Source organism: Anoplolepis gracilipes, chromosome 2 (assembly GCF_047496725.1).
Source record: "Anoplolepis gracilipes chromosome 2, ASM4749672v1, whole genome shotgun sequence".
Classification (NCBI taxonomy): Eukaryota; Metazoa; Arthropoda; class Insecta; order Hymenoptera; family Formicidae; genus Anoplolepis; species Anoplolepis gracilipes.
This window is the reverse complement of record NC_132971.1, coordinates 6,458,600-6,466,894: the sequence shown is the minus strand read 5'-3', so window position 1 is coordinate 6,466,894 and position 8,295 is coordinate 6,458,600. Positions and strand designations below refer to the sequence as shown.

Below are 8,295 nucleotides of genomic sequence, written 5' to 3'. Positions count from 1 at the left end.
AACTACGGCCTTGGCGCCGCCCGAGATGCCCGTCTTGATATCGCGCTTGACGATTACGCTCCGTCGTCCGATTACTTGTCGTCGTTCTTCAACCTTCCTCGCAAATGTGAATTTTGCTGCATTTTCACAATATTGCAGTCGAATCAATAGCAAATATAGTTTGAAGATGAAAGAGTAGTAGGTAAGACGACTGATAATTATCATCGTCTTTTTATTATCGAAATAATTTGCGCGATATTTTAGATGATTTTTTTTTAATAATTATAATATTTCAAGTATTTTAAACAAATTTCTTCGAAATGTCTTAAATAGTATCAAAGGTATATATTTGTAAGTTTTAACATTCGCAATAATTAAGCGTGTTTACGTTCACGTTTGCTGTATAGTCGAATCGATATTTCGAAATCGTTGTTCAATTCCCCCTGATACAGATAGCTCGGACATCCGACCGATCGATGTCGTGGGTGGTCAATAACGAGGACAGCTGTGAATGAGTCCAGTGTTCGATGACTCGTTTATGCACATCGTTATCCGCTTACACGCAAATATCCCAATGACCCAAGGTCGTGCTCGAACAAAAACCATTTATTGTTCTTCGTGACTGCTGCTACTATTTCGCAATATGGGCAACGATATCGACGATAAAAGATAGACGATACACGCGCACAGAAATGTATATCTCTCATTTAATGAAGAGTAGAACTAAAAATACTCTAATCAGTCAAGCGATACGCGATTTATTAAGAAATAAAAGAATCTTCTTTCAACGCACAAAGAGCGCGTTTAGAATCGTTGCCCATGCAAATGATGCTCAAATGTCATCCGAAATCGTATCGAAAATAGAAAATTAAAGAAGTAATTAATGGGTTATTATAAGGCTATCATGTATAAAATAGATACAGTGCTAAATTTATAGATTAAATTTACGTATTGGCAATAGAAGCTTGTACAACATTCTCTCAATTAATTAACGTCATTCATGAAAACTTTAAATTTTTAATACCAGACTTGTCCAGCCAGACGAAGTGGTTAAGCTTGTAAGTATCGCGCTGTGCGCTCTCGCGAGTCGCCTCGTTATAGTGGATGAAAACATCGACGGACAGCGGACGAGTGACAAAGAGAGGGTGGAGAGAGTAGAAGTGGGACAACGTGTGCATGCAGGTTAATAATAATTCGCGACCGGGCCGGCGGTGTCCGGATAAGATAACAGGAAAGGCTGCTGGTAATAGGCGGTAGGTACGGTATGTATTTTGCCCTACGAGAGAGACGGCCGTATCGCCGGACAGGGGTAGAAGATGAGGAAGAGAGAAAGAGAGAGAGAGAGAGGGGGGAAAGAGAGAGAGAGAGAGGGAGATGGAGAGAGAGAAAGAGAAAGCTAGGCGTGTGCGCGGCGTAGAACATACGCTTCATTAACGGATCATCTCGTGTTAATATCTACTTTATCCCGGGGCTGACCGTATCAGCTCTGGCCAGGCGCGCGGATACCAACGGATACCGACGCGTACCAACGGGACACGCGGCGCGGGCCTGCAATCTACCCTATCTCGTCGACGCATCATCGTCCGCTGCTACACCCAGTGCCGTACCGAACGATCGCGCACCTCTTTCCGCCCCGCTAGACTTTCCTCGATCACCGCGCGCGTCTCTTTCCGCCTCCGCGCGCTCTTTATTAAGTATCATGAATCCGATATTTTGGTAAAAATAAGATAGAGAAGAGAGAGAGAGAGAGGAAGGAGTTTGAAAAAATTTAAACAATAATAAAAATATATTGAACATTTTATCGAAAGATATGCAGAATATATAACTGTACAGCGATTTATGTATTTATTTATATAACTCTTCCTTGACGAGTTTTTAATTAACCTTAGCGGACACTGAATTTATTCGGATCCATCTCTGCAAACTCTTTCAATGATAATAAATGTAGACAAAGATGCGATATAAATATCTATAATATAAATCATATTTGTGTGTAATACTCAGCAAATAAATAAAAGGAAACATTCTACGCGTTCTTTGTGTTTTAAAATAAAATAAATTTATTTGTATTTTTGCTTATGCTTTTTTAAATCAAGATATATTAATTCTTCCTTTATCATAATATACATATTATATTTTCGAGGAAAAAGAATTTACAAAAATAAATATATCTTATCATATATATTCAAGAAATCGTAAAATTCCACTATGAATCCGATATTCGCCAAGAGTTACGAAGCATGCATACATGCGTATGATACATTTCCAACACTTAGTTCGCCACCGAGAAGGTCGGCGCGACAACCGACGCCGACGGTTTTATCGACAATTTTCTCCGGCGCACTTTCTTCCTCGTTTCTCACAAGTGCGACATTCGTAACCGTGGAGGCTAACGTAGGTGAATTACAGGTGATACGTGCGACGGAAACGAGGAAGGAGGTCGCCGCGAGCCGAGGGCAAGACGCGAGGGCGAGGGCGAGGGCGAAGGCGAAGGCGAGGGCGAGGGCGAAGGCGAGGGCGAGGGCGAGGACGGAACCGAGAGAAAAGGTGTTCGGGCTCGAGGGTTACGAGCGTCGCGGGATCGTGCGCGCGCGCCCTGCGACTCGTATAACATCGTAATCGCAATGACGGTAATAACGTCTCGTAAAGTCTTTTTACATAATCAACATTATTCACAATTTAGGGGCGAATGGGCCGCCGGGAACGCGCGCCCGAGAAGATAGAGACGACGCGATGGTGGTGTTGGATAATGGGGATGGTGATAGGGTGGTGGTGGTAGTGTGTAACGACGGTGGAGATAGGTAGCGTAGAGGAATGGCTTGTGCGGTCTCTCTCGAAGCACACAGGATACATCCCTACCCTCCCCTCACTTCTATTCGTGCGTTCCCTGCTCGATGACGAAGTGGGCATAACCACGTGCTCGCGGAACGCTGCCACGGAGAGGGTGGGAGGGATGGTTAGACAAACGAGCCCCTTGTGGGGTGTTCCAAAGGATATTCTACCAACCGACCGTATCGCGGCTGCCCGGGCATTGCTGGCAGGATATGTAATAGTATGTACGTACTCGCGTAATATTAGAGCTCCCTCGTAGTTTGTCTGCTAACAGGGTAAGGGTAGGGGGATGACGAGCGAGAATTACCTCCATTTACACGTTTGGTTTAGACGAGACTGTCGGCATTCAATTGCCATCTTGCATTAAGATCTCGCCGATAAATCTGCCAATTCACGTTGAAACGTCCCGCGGGGATAATGCTGCTGAAATTATACGCCAAAGACTTTAAAAAATTGTCCTCTCTCTATACAAAATAAAATATTCCGTTGCTATTAATTTTTACAGAGTGAATTTATAATACACATTCTCGAAGAATATGAAAAATTAGTATTAATAATATAATGTTTTAATTATAATAAAAATAACAACTTTTGCGCGCTTCACAATTATGACGGGCTTTAATTTTTTATTTTATTCTTCAATAACGATATCTTTCAACGTCTAGTATGACAAAAGTTAGTAGGTGAAAGGATGAGGGATACGTGCACGCCATAAAAGATACATCGGAATGTTTGTCTTAGGACCGAGGGCTCTAAGCTGGTCAAAACCGAGTCCAGGAAGCGGGACTGGACGACACGGGAGAGAGTAGTCAGAGGTTGGAGATGGAGTAGGTTGGCCAAACTGGTAGTCAGCTGCTGTCAGTCCGTCTATCCGTCCGTCCGTCCGTCCGTCCGTTCGTCCGTCTGTCCGTTCGTCGGGGTCCGCCAGACACGAACCCCACCGCCTTTCGAGGTCGGAGGTGGATACACGCTTTTCTACTTAGCGAAGGGGCACCCCCAAGGGGGTTGAAGGCCGAGACCCACCCTAATTGCGTCCGAGAGACCGGACAAAGCGCGACTCGTGTATGTGTGCGCGAGCGCGCGCTCGAAGGAGCGCGGAGGGTTAGCGGAGATCCGGGGGCGGCGGCGGAGGGACAGAGAGACGGTTATGTCCGGGCCAGGCGTTCAGTTCCGGTTCCCACCTCTTGTCCGTCGGGCTACTGCCCTCTGGCGGTCGACACGGTGTACTACAAAGTTTGGCGGACTGAATAAACTTGGCGGCCGACCCTTGGACAACTTGGAAAAACCAGACAACACCATGTGAAAAGGCACGGGCCGGAAATAAAGGAACGAGGCGGACAAGGCGGTGCGCTCGCGGTCTTCCCGATGTCTGTGTCACGCTTCGCCCTTGTATGAGAAGATACTCTCACCCGCTGCACACACATTCTGTCAAATGCAAGAAGTACACTATATGTGTAGTACATATGTATATCGCTTATAACCACGAGAGATAGTGAATTTTAACTTCGTTAAATTTTGTAGAGTGTAACATACGTAGTCATAGATGTATGTAGTCTGGTAATAATAGTAAGATTAGGCATCTCTTTGTTAACTTTTTTACATCAACATTAAAGTGACTATTTTTTTTACATCAAAATTGATGATAGATGTTAAAAATAAGTATCTAAAAATTAAATTTCTCATCAGGATGAGCTCAAAGTAATACGGTTTAGCTTAAGATTAACTATGCTTTTAAGAATCTTATTATCTTCTTATTGGTGAAAAGACTACTCTCTTACTCATCTCGTATTTCATAGTATTTCTAGACAAAGTTAGCTGCTTGCATGTGTACAGCGAAGAAGGATCTTTATTCCTTCTCTTATACAAGACAAGCTACTTGAATCATTGTTCTGACGCTTGAACTGCATCAAATCCGGAAGGCATCAAGATGCCGTCTACGTGAAGACACAACATCCACGCGTGTCCGTGAAGCGGTTTCGTGCGGATCGTATGCCACGACGAGCACACCAGCGCCTCCTGGAGCAAGACAAGAACTCGGATGGAGGCGGAGTTCGTGGTACGGCCTTCTCGCGTATGCTCCTCCCATAAGCTCGCAAGCTACCGGGGCAGGCAACACAGTTGAACGGCACCTATATGGATCTTGGAAGCTTATACCCAGGCCAGCCTGGCGCGCCCTGATGGCAAGCGCCGTAAACGTGCCCGGGCACCTATTCCGTCGCCTGGAGTCGAGACCTGTGGACCTGTCTCGCCGGTTCGGTGGCTCGCACTCGTCGTTCACTCCCTCGCGCGTCCTCACGCGCCTCACGAAATCAAGGAAAGTATCACGTTCATTCACATTCCTGTGCACGCGCCTTAATTCACATCCGATTGACGTTCCCTAACGACACACGTGATGCCTATTGATAAAAATAACTTTGCGCGGATCTGGATGTGGTGTTTCGATGCTTTTGCAAAAAGAATGCCACGTATAATATATTAGTCGATTTTGTTGAGACTGAAAATAGTGATAGAAGCAATGTATTCTAAATTATTTAATTATTTAATTGTGAGTTTCTGATGTTATCTCGTGATGTTTTCTTTTTCTATAATATATTCAATAAAAGCATTTTATACACATCCTTTAGAAACTTTTATTACATCATGTTTTATAAATCAATCAAGCATGCTTATAGAAAGATATTATATATAGATATAAAAAAATAAAGAGAGAAAAAAAGAATAATAAAGAGAGAAATAAAATAGAAAATTTTTTAAATTTGAAATTATTTGCCTGATTTATCGCATTACAGATTTATATTGGATGGATTTTATTTTCGCTCTTGTTACAAGTTATAAAACAACATGTATCGATATCCGATCAATGAGAAAAATGCAAAAGAAAAAGAGCGAATCTCTCAGTGAACTTATTGCGCTTACTGTGGCGAGGAGAAATAGGCTATCTTTTAAATCATTTTAGAGCCCTGTAGTTGTAGGAAGCGAAGATCAATAAAACAGTGAGAGGAAAAGAACAATTTGAGGGGTGGCTCCGGTTTCACAGCGACGCGACGGTGCACGTTTGACGGATAGAAAAGGCGGAGAGAGAAAGAGAGAGAGTGAAGAGGGGTGGATGAATGGTGTAAGGTAGGTGGAGATGGCGCGATTCAATTTAAATGAAATTCATATTAACGATGTGAAATCAGTGAATTCAATTAGGCGAGCTTTATTAATACAACATGATTAATTAAACAATAGCGTACGATAGAGGGAGAAGATGAAGGAGGGGGGGGGGGGCGGCAGAATAAGACCGGGTAAAGGGTTACAACCCCCGAAGAGAGCGCGGCAGATGTTCGTGGCGTCAACCGAATTATTAAATATCATAAGTTTGCGCGCCCGTCGCGCGAACAAGCTCCTTCAATAGGTACGAATTTTTTTCCTCAGCGTGGATATTTAACTTGCGAATTTTTTCGTGTCTGTAAATTTCTATCAAATTGGTCAAATATATATGGTGTGAAAAGAAAAATTCTTATTCTGTCTTTGATGGACATTTTCAACAGGGACGAACAGCAGATGTAAGCATCGTTATTAAACGTCAAGCAGAGGAGAGAATACATCTGTTTACTTGGGATTGTAAAAGGTGTTTATAAGTGGAGCGGGCCATCTCTCCCACCTTTGTTCTCTCGCCGACGGCGGACTTTTCTATGCGACAGGTATACCTTGCTTACCCATAAACTCTAAAACGACACGGATGTGAATTTAACCGAAAAATCAGCCTTTTGAAAAACGAGCCTTTACAAACTTGAAGCCTAAGAGAATATATACATATCCTCGCGTATTTTATTTCACGCTAGAGGAAAGCAGAACTGTAAAGACACCGGTTTGCTTACGATGAGATTAAACGCGAGAAAGGGACAAATAAGGAAAGAAAGAAAAAAAAAAAAAAAAAAAAAAAAAAAAAATTCTCGCCGCACTAATTTCCCTCCAACTAGATAGGAAGCTTAAGTCTCTTTAATTGCGGCTGACTCTCGTTGGCGTTTTATCGCGACTTTAGCTAAAATATCTCATTCCCTGTAGCTCTTCATATCGAGTCGGGCATACAAGCCGTGGCGTTCCAAGGTTTAGACGAACTTTTTCAATGAAGATTATTCCAAAGTCCGCTAACTACTCAGCGCTCTCTTGAGGGTTTGCGCCAACTTTTTTCATTCGCCTAACTTTTCTGAGAGTCTGCGCCGGCGAAGGAGAAGGAGTAGATTGCACGAGCACGAGAACAGGAACATTGGATACGGCTACATGTTCCGTTTGCTGTCGCCTTAAATCTGTTACGACTGTGTCGACAGCGGACGCTTGAATCCGGGATTCATAAGGCGTAATTTAATTAAACTATAGTATAATAAACGATATAAACAATATTTACGCGAATTAAAGTATCTATATATGCTTTATTTATTTTAGTAATAATTCCTACGAGAAAAAATGTAAATTAAGTTAATCTCTGCATTGAATATTAAATTATTGTATATATCATAAATTACACATTCGAAGATTATATTATAAATAAAATACGATTGTGTAGAATTAAAGAAATGATATCACGCTATATTAAACGATTAAATTCGCTCGTTTATCAATTAATCTTCATTTACGTTATTATTACGGTAGCAGCAATGTGCTTTTCATGTCGCTACACCTCGCTCGTTTCTCCATCGAGTAGTTGACGACACGGCCTCTTCCCGAGAAAAGCCCACGCGATTTATCGCTCGTTAGCCTTCAGAGCGGGACCAGTCCACCAGCCTCTCGCCAGCTTAATGACTGTAAGAGGTATGCGGCGTATTCAGGCGTCAAAATCCGCGGCCTTACGTTGCCTCGTAATTGGTCCGTCATTCTTCGGCCCGTCAAAATACACAGTGGGGTACAAAAGAAGAGGGAGCTGCTGCTGTCGATGCTCGGCCAAGGACCTGATTAGCGACCCATGGATCTCTTGATCGTCCACGTAAGTTCCCAGTCATGGAAGCGCGAAATAGGTGGGGGCAGCGAGAGTGAAAGAGAGAGAGAGAGAGAGAGAGAGAGAGAGAGAGAGAGAGAGAGAGAGAGAGAGAGAGAGAGAGAGAGAGAGAGAGAGAGAAAGAGTGGAGAGAAGGCGATTCACCGAGGCGAGCACCTGACATTCATGACTCGAAACATCGTTTGACGTTCATTCAGGGCAACTTTTTGAGGCAGCCTGTTTTCAGCGCGCGGATCGAATAAGGCCCCACAATAACTCGTGATGCAGGCAGCATGGATAATTGAACGTTTCAGTGACTGCCTGCCACGAGTAATAACGGTATAAGGTACCGTGCATATATACGTCTGATTGCGAGAGATCGACCGTTTTGTGCTGCGTGCGTGCGCGCACGCGTATGTGTGTGTGTGTGCGTATGTGTGTGTGTAGTAAGGAGGAAAACGTGGTTAAGGGAACGCGATGGTATATGAGCAGAGTTAAACCTTCGCCAAGGAAGTGTCTTCATTATC

General features: G+C 43.4%; 1 long non-coding RNA gene across 1 annotated transcript; it reads left to right on the top strand.

The window, feature by feature from the left end:
* The first annotated feature begins 5,549 nt into the window (after positions 1-5,549).
* LOC140662847 (uncharacterized) lies at positions 5,550-6,692 on the top strand. Its single transcript, XR_012046181.1, has 3 exons — positions 5,550-5,931; positions 6,043-6,208; positions 6,345-6,692. It is a non-coding gene; the product is annotated as an uncharacterized lncRNA (long non-coding RNA).
* The last annotated feature ends 1,603 nt before the right edge of the window (positions 6,693-8,295 follow it).